Raw genomic sequence first — 10,614 nt, 5'->3', positions numbered from 1 at the left:
CACAAGTCATTTTCTCGTATAGATTTTTTTCTAATTTCCTCAATACTTACTAGTCGAGATCATAGGTTTTTACATAATGGCTTCTCCGATCACGCAATGCTTGTCCTTGAAATTGAGCTAGATGCAAGGACTAATGTGGTGAAACGTTGGGTCTTCAATAAATCCTATTTGAATGATGAACCTTGGGTTATGTCTGTCCAGGCAGAGATTAAGGATTTTGTAGAACGAAATATGGGGACAGCACCAATTCATATTATATGGGACACCTTGAAGGCGTATATCCGGGGCATTATTATTAGTAGGGACGCAAGGGAGGCAGCTATATTTCGTGATACAAAAAACCAGCTACGGCAAAAAATACAAGCCTTAATACATCAAAAATATTATAATCCCTCAGTAGAGTTAAAAAACCTATTAAATGCAGCAAAACGTGAACTGAGTGCTCACTATTTCTTAAAAAGTGAGGAAATCTTTTATAGGCAAGCGCAGAAATCCTATGAGAATAGCAACTTTACTGGAAAATTCTTGGCATGGCAAGTAAAAGAACAAGCCGCAGCCAATCTGATTCGTTCTCTAAAATCGCCTACCACCGGAGAAGATACCTCAGATCAGGTGGAAATAGGAGCAATTATGTTAACCCATTACGAAAATATCTACTCTTCTTCCCATATTTTCGATCAAATTAGTTTAAATGTATTTCTAGATAAATACTCTCTTCCATCACTTTCCCATATGGATCAAGAAGTAATGGCTTCTCTTTTCTCTATTAGAGAATTGGAGCAGGTAGTTAAAAACTTGCCACATGGTAAGGCTTGCGGCCCAGATGGATTTCCAGCCGAATTTTTTGTCACCTTTTTTGGCTCTCTTTCAGAAATACTTCTTTTATTAGCAAATTCAATGCTTCAGGGGGGACCAATCCCGACATCTTTCTATGATGGTACAGTGGTTAGCTTTGTGAAAAAAGGAAAAGATGCAAAAGACCCAAATTCCTATAGACCTATAACTTTATTAAACTCGGATTACAAAATCATTACAAAATTGCTTTCTATTCGTTTCAATAAGGTTGCGTCACAGTTAATTCATACAGATCAGAATGGATTTATAACTGGCCGCCAACTGCTCACTAACACACATTATTTAGCAGAAGCACTAGATTTTTTTGAAACTCGTAAGGTATCAGCTTTAATTCTACTTTTAGACGCAGAAAAAGCTTTTGATTTAGTAGTTTGGGACACTCTTTTTTTTATTTTATATCGATTTGGTATACCTTCTCAAGTCATCACTTTGATTAGAAATTTGTACCAGGGAGCAAAAGCCCATATTCTAATCAATAAATTGATGGTTGGGTCTATTCCTGTTCAAAGAGGAACGAGACAAGGTTGCCCTCTCTCCCCCACTCTTTTTGCTTTTTTTATCGAGCCTCTAGCATCTGCAATAAGAAAAAATAAAAATATTTCTCCACCGATAGATGGTATGGATAAGATCAAACTGTACGCAGATGATATTATGCTTCTGTTGAAATCCGATATGCAGTCACAAGAACAAGCCTTTGTTATTTTTTCACAATTTGAAGCATTGGGGGGGTATCGCATTAATAAGCGGAAAACTGAGATTATTATCAGCGGGAATAACAACCGCGACCTGCATCCAGATATTCGGAGATGTATAACTAATAAACCCAAAAGATACCTAGGGGTTTATTTTTCATCTACAGTACGCGATCTATACACGCTTAATTTTGAACCCTTGATTAGGAAAGTCCGTGCTATGTTCCTAAAATGGGATACACTTCCTTTATCTATCTTGGGCCGAGTAGCAATAATTAAGATGTCAATACTCCCACTTTTCAACTTTTTGTTTTCAACCATTTCTTGTTCCCTTCCTGGCCTTTTTTTTCCCAAGATTGAATCTCTTTTTTCAGCCTTCATTTGGGCAAAAAAGACTCCAAGATTAGCTATAGAAACCTTATGTGTAGATAAGGATCACGGTGGATTGGGCCTACCAAATTTAAAAGACTATTACTATGCATATTTTGTGCAGTATCTTTCGAGATTTAAATATCCAGCACTTGGAGATGTATTGTTTATTAATTTTTGACTTAATCTGCAAAGAATCCAAAATACCTTCTCCTCTCGCGATTTTTAAATCACCCAAATTAGTCAGATACAAGACTCTGCGTTGGTTTCTTAAAAAGCGAGATGTTATGCTGAAAAGGTACTCACTCTCTCTCCTGTCCCTAGTAACTCCATTAAGAGAGGCTGTTTTGGATTAGGGACCAGATTAGAATTAGACATCACACTTACCTGGGCAATATATGGGTTCATTAACTTATCAAATTTTATTAAATTTGGAGTCTGGTTGACTCCCGATGAGATGGCAGTGTTAATAAGTGGTAATTTTATTCTTATGGGCTCATATGTAGCGCTGTATAGGTTACTGAGTATTATTGATATAACACAATTAAGCCAGATTTCTAATTTAACGAACGATATCTTTTGGTCCCCAGTATTCAAGAGGGCGGGAACATGGAGGAAAAGTTTGGCAGAAAATAGGGAGGAGGATCTGAGTGCCAAAGCGATAAATAAATGACAGAAACATGAAAACTTCAATTTAAAGGAAATAAACTGGACAACACTAAATAAATTAAACTTCACGGTCCTTAGAGGGGCAAACTGGAGACGTATGCTTTTCTTTAGCAAATGGCTATTGTATTATACACCGGCAACGATGTCCAAAATGTATAGTAATGCAACGTCTAATTGTTTTAGATGCACTCAACCTGATTTGGCTAATTGGTCACATATTATTGCCTTTTGTCCCAAAATCAAGGTTTTCTGGGAAAATATGTTTTTTATGTTGTCTCAATATTTACATTTTAAGATCGATAACTATAATAATTTGATTATACTTGGGGTTGATCCAGAGCTTAATTTGGAAGATTCATTGGTGAAGCTTTTGTACATCATTGTTGCAATTGCCAGATCTCTTATTCTTAAATATTGGAAATCAGAAATAATTCCAACTGCAGATGAATGTTTTAAAAAAATCAAGAGAGTTAGAAATAGTGAATTGAGGTATGCAAAAAGGATTGGAGCTTTACGTAAATTTACTAAAATCTGGAAAGATTACTTTGACTGAGAAAAGCGTACAACGCTGGATATCTGGGATCTGGGACAGTATGTTTTTGTTTAAATACAATCTTTTGTTTGATCTGTACCTATCTTGGGCAATTTCAGTGTATTTTCAGTTTAGTATGTTTAGATTTACATGTCGGATATTTGGTAATCATTATGTCATTGATTCTCTGCCAAGAACTTAATAAAAATATGTTAAAAAAAAAAAAGGAAGACCCGAGGAATGACGCTAAAGAATAGCACACGAGGGTTGTCAAATGTTGAATAAAAAGCAGTGCTGGCCGACATTGACTCCTTCCCATGATCTCGCGCTCTCTTATTGGCGTATCTATGGCGCTGTTGCTTTCTTGAACATAGAGTCCCACCGGGCAGGCTAGAGTCAAGTACTGCAATGAGGCGCGCACTTGCAACATGCGCTTGTCGTTAATCCATGGGCATATATTGCGGGTCCACGACGGCTGAGGAGCAATTTCTGTATGTGCAGTGCGCATTCACTGTATTGAAGTGAATGAGCTGGGGACCCCTGCGGCTGGAGGTCTTGAATGTCAAACTTGCGGCAAAAACTGTCTAACACCAAGCATGGCACAGTGGCAATGTATGTCACAGCATGGCTCTGCAGTGTCTCTTTGCCCAGTACTTAATTTGAGCCAGTGGTTTCTGGTACTCAGCAACGGCACTTAATTGTCAGCACCAGCACTTATGGCAGTGTGCCACTTGATGGCGCTGTTTGTCTAATTGACAGATGAACACAAGAACAGTTGTTTATTAACTGAATATATACTAAAAAATAGTAATACCTACCGCTTGAGACATTCTTATGACTTTGGGGGACTGGACTAGTCAGAATTCTCAGACTTGTACGAGGAGTGTGATGGTTAGTAGTTGTCACTGGTGATGCTGGCGTAGGCAATGGGTGATGCAAGCTGCAATGGCTCCTGACTGGGGCCCTGGCACTTATTGTTTTACAAATTAAGCACTGTCTTCATCCAGTCAAAAGGTCCTTACTGGGGTGATAAAGCTCAAAAAGGTAGGCTGCGGGCCTGTGGCCTGGACGGACACTAATTAAGACAGGCCAGCAGGTGCTTAAGGCATGCATCCAACTGCAGAATTCTTCTTTTTTATCTTTTACTTTGTTTAGAAAGTCAGGTCATTAACGACCGAAGAACTATTTGTAAGAACTACAGTTTTTATTCTCGTAATGACAAACGGCTTTCGGTCATTGCACAGCTTAAGCAAAAAGTTGATTCCACGCTCTGTACATCAATAGAAAAACACTACATTTCGTATCTAAAATAACGGAAGAATAGCTTTAATTCTCTGCAAGACATACATGAAGGGCACAATAGAATGTGAATTGTTCAAATGTCCAATTTAGTGAAGCTATGCAATATTTTTTTAGCACACTTGACTTTCCTGGAATGGCTACATCACACAGGAACAGTGGGTGCCACCATCACAGGCTGTGCTGCTTGGAAAGGATTCCACGGTCTGCTGTGACACAACTAACATCGAATATGTGATTTAAATATAAAAGATACCTTGATACCTTCAAAGCTATGAGACAATTCTGCAGGGTACTTCAAGATACAGAGGGGCTGGGTCACTTTAATTTTTGAGGTTGCTATCTATTTGAGTTTTGTCAAATGAAATAAAATTATCAAGCAAAAGTGAGTAGTGAATGAAAATGATTGCCTTACAAATTCATAATTAATTATTTTTCAAGCGTCGGTGGCGTACCGTTTGTTTTAATAAAAGCCATTGCAGAATGTATAGCTGCCAGATGGTTTCCTATAGCTTGCGTGTGACATTTCAATAGTTTTATTGTGCTTATGTGTGCCATTTTGTTGCCGTATGATGTGACACTTTGTTTGAATCTATATTGTCTGTACAACCAAGCAGTGGAACTGATATAAAGGGATAAATATCAAAAAGTATTCCCTTTTTAGAATCCCTAGAGAAATATCCTTAAAACAGCTGCATTTACTATACCCCTCAAATGCTTATGCAAGGTCACAAACCTATTTCTCCTTTGGTAGCTGATCTTACTGTGCTCAACTTTACTATCATGCTAATACACAGGGATTTCCAACCAATGTCAGAGTCTGAGGCTGTTTTTCTCAAGGGAAGGCGGCTCACATTTATTTACACTACATTGAATTTAATTCAGTTTGCATCATTTTGATAGTATGCATTTTGAAGGAATGTTATTTATGTTGGCAAGACAGCAGCACACTGCAGGAACTCCAGGCACTGACCTTGGAACTCATCCCCTTTGTTGTGTATAGCATTCCTTTGCTAGACTGCCAGATATGGTTGTGCTACAGAAATGGGTAAAGTTTCAATAAGCAATAATCGCGCCTCGGTTAAACCTCATTGGCTACGATACTGCCTATGCGCAAAGCTACAGAAATGGCAAATCAAACATACACAAAATATAATCATTGAGCTGTAGATTATCACTTAGCTTGGGGCGTTACCTCTTCTCCTTAGCCCAGACCATAGCTGCACTTCTCTGCACTCAGTGTTATTACTACACATACCAAGGACACAACTACGATAGTGCTAGACTTTGCATTACACATCATTGTTTTCAAGTATGATGGTTCCATTAGATGAATTGACTACAGGTCCCAACATATACTAATGTGTATACATGGGTGCATAAGAGCAAAGTGCCTAAAAGAAGTCTGTGACATACTAAGATATTGAGAGCCCCAGCAAGGATGTATTATTATTATTATTATTATTATTATTATTATTACTGCATTTATTGAGCGCACAGCTACCCGGAGGTTTCCCGGTGCTTGCCTTGGGAAACCGTCCTGGCTTTTCCCTGTGAGATAGCCCCTACAGGGCATCCCCAAGGTGAAAGCCAGGCATCCCGCCGCGGGGGGCCGTTGTGGAGATTAAGCAAGCTTAATGCCCAGAGTTGCAGAGTGAGAACCCATGATTAGAGCAGGCACCGAAGCGAGAATTATCGAGTCCGTGGACATTTGAGCTCAAGACCCTGCCGCGTCGGGAATTGAACCCTGGTCCCGGGTCTGACCTCAGCTTCCGGGTCTGCCTGCTCCACACCGTGAGCCACACTTCTCTTCTGTATATGCTACTGATGGGTTGTTGTGGAGGGGAGGTACCCTGTATTTGATTGTACAGCCTCTATTAAATCCCTACCTATGCCGTGAAGAAAAGTACAACTTTTAGTTTAGTATTGCTTACATGCTGGGAACAGGAACAAACCAAGGTCAGCAACACCACATAACCTGTTTCCAGGCACTTCCAGAGATGTCCTGGGTGACTTGGTGAAGCATTGGACTCTTTTCCAAGGGTCATCCGAGCAGGGTGAAGACACACACCTGAGTGCTGAGTTGAAAGCTAAGAGAGCAGTCTGAAACAAGGATCCTCTGCTTCTTGAATCCTGTTGGTGTTCTTAATCTTGCTATCTATGTACCATGTGTTATCCTATTTTTTCTAAGACATATTTATCAGCATTCCGTCACTGTAATGTGACTGTGATAACGTATCCTAAAGCAGACATAACTTGGTATTACAAGGCACATGGGAATATCATGACCTCCTGTGGGCTGAAGCAGTAGGCAGGCATGGTAAGTAACTTGATATATACCAATAACTATAAATAATGAATGCAACTGTATTAATGCGATATACTATTTCTCTGGTCTTTCACATTGATAGCAGATGTTAATGATTTTTTCCTAATTTAATCAGGTTCATTGGCTCGACCCCAGAAGAATTAAGGGGCTCATTATAATGGTGGGTGGACATCAGTCCGTCCGCCATCATAACGGTGATGGGACCTACCGCCAGGCGTGCGGCGGTCCCACCGGCCCAATTAGGATGCGTCCGCCATACTGGTGGGCGCATCCTGGCCTTTTACCATTGCAGACGGTGCTGCTGGCTGCAGCACCGCCCGCAATGGTAAAAGGGCATGCTCAGCATTTCCCTGCACCACGTGGCAGGCCCCATGTGGTGCCTGCCACTTGGTGCAGGGAACTTCAGGGGGTACCATGGGTACCCCCAAGTGCACCTCCATCAGCCCCCTCAGGGGGCCCGCAACGGGCCCCCAAAGCCAATCCCGCCAGCCTTTCCATGGCGGCATCGCCGCCATGAAAAGGCTTTTAAACCACCCACATCGTAATATGGCTGGTGGTGCTTGTTTGGCACCGCCACCATATTGATGGCCCAGCTCCGCCCGGCCGGCAATCGTAACAATTGCTGACTGGCGGAAAAGCTGGGGAAGGACTTTGCGACCACCGCAATACCCACCGCCATCATAATATGGCGGGGTATTTCACATTAGGATGGCGTAACGATCGCCACTGTCGGGCCGGCGGTGGAGAGCCCCTAAATTCTGAGTGGAGTCACCAGGAATTCAAACTGTGACTTTCAGCTTACATGACACTGATCTCTACAATAGATGCATTATTCCCCAGAGATATCTTATCCAGTCCAGCTTGCGTATATATAGGGACAGTATTTGTTTTTTAGAATTCTAATAGTTGTTTCACTAATCAAGCACCCCTAAGTCATGTGTGTACAAATATACCATATTGTAGTGGTCAGTGTGTGGACTATGAATTTGATATAGGCTAATAACTGTAGTAAAAGTACATATAATAGTAGGTCATGGACAAGGGTACAATGTGTTATTGGCAGTCTACGCTGTAACTACTCAGAATCAGGATACTGCAATTGATACATTTCACTGCTCACATGCAAAACATTGCTCATCTTATCAGAAGCAGCAGAAATGCAAGGTAGATCAGAACCAGCTGCTACTCAAAACAGCAGATAGTATTCCATCTGGGGGCAGATGAGACGCGGGACTCTTTACATCCTGCCAGCCTGGCAAATATTCACTGCCCAGTCAGCACCTATTATGCACAGAAAAAGGTGCAAGAAATTTAATGATAGTAAACTTAGAAAAGTGCATTGGTTGTGTATACGCGGAAGTATGTATGACATGTCGCGAAAGGATGGTTGCCAGGAGAACATGTGCATTAAATAGCATTGTTACCTGCATTCCAAGACTGAGATTTATTTACATGGTACTCTTAGTTTCTAAAACAAATGACATGGTGAACTCGTGCTGAGTATATTAGGCCCATCACACTTCTCATTATAGTTGTTATTTGACATTGATATTGGCAATTTCAACTTTGCCGGCATGTTTTCATTGTTGTACACAATTTCATATGTTCTCAATTAATGCAGCATTATCTGAATCCTGTATCTGAAGATACTAGCTGTTGGGGTAATGGATGTAGCAGCATATTCAATAGGATGTGAATAAAGTATGTTTGTTTATAGAGTATTTCGTTTGTATCTGTAGAGGTTTTCTTGCCTTTCTGAATGATGTAACTAGTCTACGGTTCCGGTGATAACACCAAGCCAAAGAACATTCAGTGTAACTTCCTGTGATGTCACAGAGGTTCGACAGTCACATGATGTCACTTCTTGTGACATCACAAGATTACAATTCTTGTGATGTCACTTCCTGTGATGTCAATGGGGTGGGTGGGTCGTCAAAGGGCATATGATGTCACTTCCGCTACCCCAGGCATTTTGTAAATCAACATCCATGGGCTCATCTTTTATCCAAAGTTCCAAATTTCAGTACGAATTGATCATGAAATCTCTCATCAGTTATGTTCCCAAATTTTCACATTGAGGCCAACTTACGTAGACTTTGTACATAATCCTTTACTATTTCATCAGCACCTTGGGCTCTCTACCCAGAGTGATAGTGCTCCTAATTGGTACTAACACTAGGCAGATAGTGTAAATCAAAGGCTTTGAGATGCTGCCACAAATACAAATAGTTCCTTTACAATTTAAATTAGCACCTTGATTGTACGTCTCTTTGCCAAGGCACTAAAATCAAATGTGAACAGAGAGACACTTGGTCTGAAACTTTTAGAGTTCTGTCGATTGCATAATAGCTCCTTTTGCGTAAGTCTTTGCCATGTTCCTGATTCATTTTTTGTGGATGGGTTTTGAGCTCGAAAATTTAAGACGGATGTCAGAGACCCAGAGCTCGGGAAACAGTGATGACCTAGGGGTCAGCACCAGCACAGCACCCCATCAAATTTCCCACTGATTCCATCCCAGTTCTAAATTCTTCAGTGTCTCGAGAATGCCCCGTTTTCTGTTGAGGCATGTTAAGACTCATGTAAATGTTAGATTGTTCAACCAGCACAGACTGAGGACAAATTTAAGCCAGGAAGAGTGAAAATAAATTAGCAGTGTCTCGTGGAACAAGCATTTACAATGCAATGGTTTTGCCTTTGTTAAAGTTAGAGCTATTGGCATTGCTCTTGACATTTTTTTTATTTATGTTTTTTTTAACATAAATAAATGGCATTGTCATTTACAATAGCAGGGCATGGCACAGGGAAGGGGGGCGAGGAGAGACAAAGGAGAGCTGCTGGCTCAGGGAAGGGGGGGTGAGGAGAGACGAAGGAGAGCTGCGGGCTCTTGTTGTAATGCTTGCATGGATGAATTGGTGCATGCATGGGTGCATGCATGGATGGGTGTATGGATGTGTCAATGGATAGATGCACAGATGGGTGGATGGATGGATAGATGCATATATACAGCCAATCCCTCAACAATTTATGCAATCCACCAACCCATCCAACCAACAACCCATCCATGCATCCACCCATACATCCATGCACCATGCATACATCCATCCATCATGCATCCATCCACCCACTGCGTCCCACTCCGACCCCTCTAAATATAACTCATTTTTTCTGTATATAGAGATGACTGTATTCACTAGTATATGCAGTAGACCTTTCTACTCTAACATTCCTATGTGACTCTTGCAGTACATCTATTCATATCCCTTCCATATGTATATAGAATATAACGAGAATCAACAGTCTCTTCTTTGTGTGACTACATCTAGTACATTTCAATTGTTTTCCTGTTTGTATCTTTTACTTAACGCATGTAAATCAAAGTCCTTAGGTTTGGCAACTGGTTCTTATGTAAAGCGCTCTGACACCTTCGGGTAAAGTTCGCGCTACATAAAATCACATTAAATAAAACTTTACCCCACAAATCCAACTATCCATTTGTGCCTAGGCTTACATTTTACGGCCTCGAAGCACACAGAAAAGGGACAGTTTACTAAGTCGAGGCTTTGTAGGCCGCATGGCAGGGGACAGATTTAGGCGCCAAGGGAGGGTAGGGAGCAGAGTCAGAGTACTTCACGGAGGTAGGGGGCAGTTTATTATGGTTCAGGGCAGGGGGCTGCAGTACTTTTTGGAGCATGGCCTTATTTTAAAGGGCTCAGTTCAGGTGGAGGAACGGCACAAAACACCAGGCAGACAGAGGGAAGAAGGACACAAAAACGAGGGGGGGTGATTGTAACGGAGGGCAGAATGGCACAAATCACGAGGCAGACAGGGCAGAAGGACAGAAAAACGAGGGGGGGATGATTGTAACAGAG

The 10,614-nt window shown here is 41.1% G+C and overlaps 1 pseudogene; it reads right to left on the bottom strand.

Annotated features, from left to right (window-relative positions):
• Positions 1-5,422: 5,422 nt before the first annotated feature.
• Positions 5,423-5,537, bottom strand: LOC147731373 (U4 spliceosomal RNA; annotated as a pseudogene).
• Between the last annotated feature and the right edge of the window lie 5,077 nt (positions 5,538-10,614).

The sequence above is a fragment of the Lissotriton vulgaris genome, chromosome 2_1 (genome assembly GCF_964263255.1).
Source record: "Lissotriton vulgaris chromosome 2_1, aLisVul1.2, whole genome shotgun sequence".
Classification (NCBI taxonomy): Eukaryota; Metazoa; Chordata; class Amphibia; order Caudata; family Salamandridae; genus Lissotriton; species Lissotriton vulgaris.
This window is presented reverse-complemented; position numbering and strand designations above follow the sequence as displayed.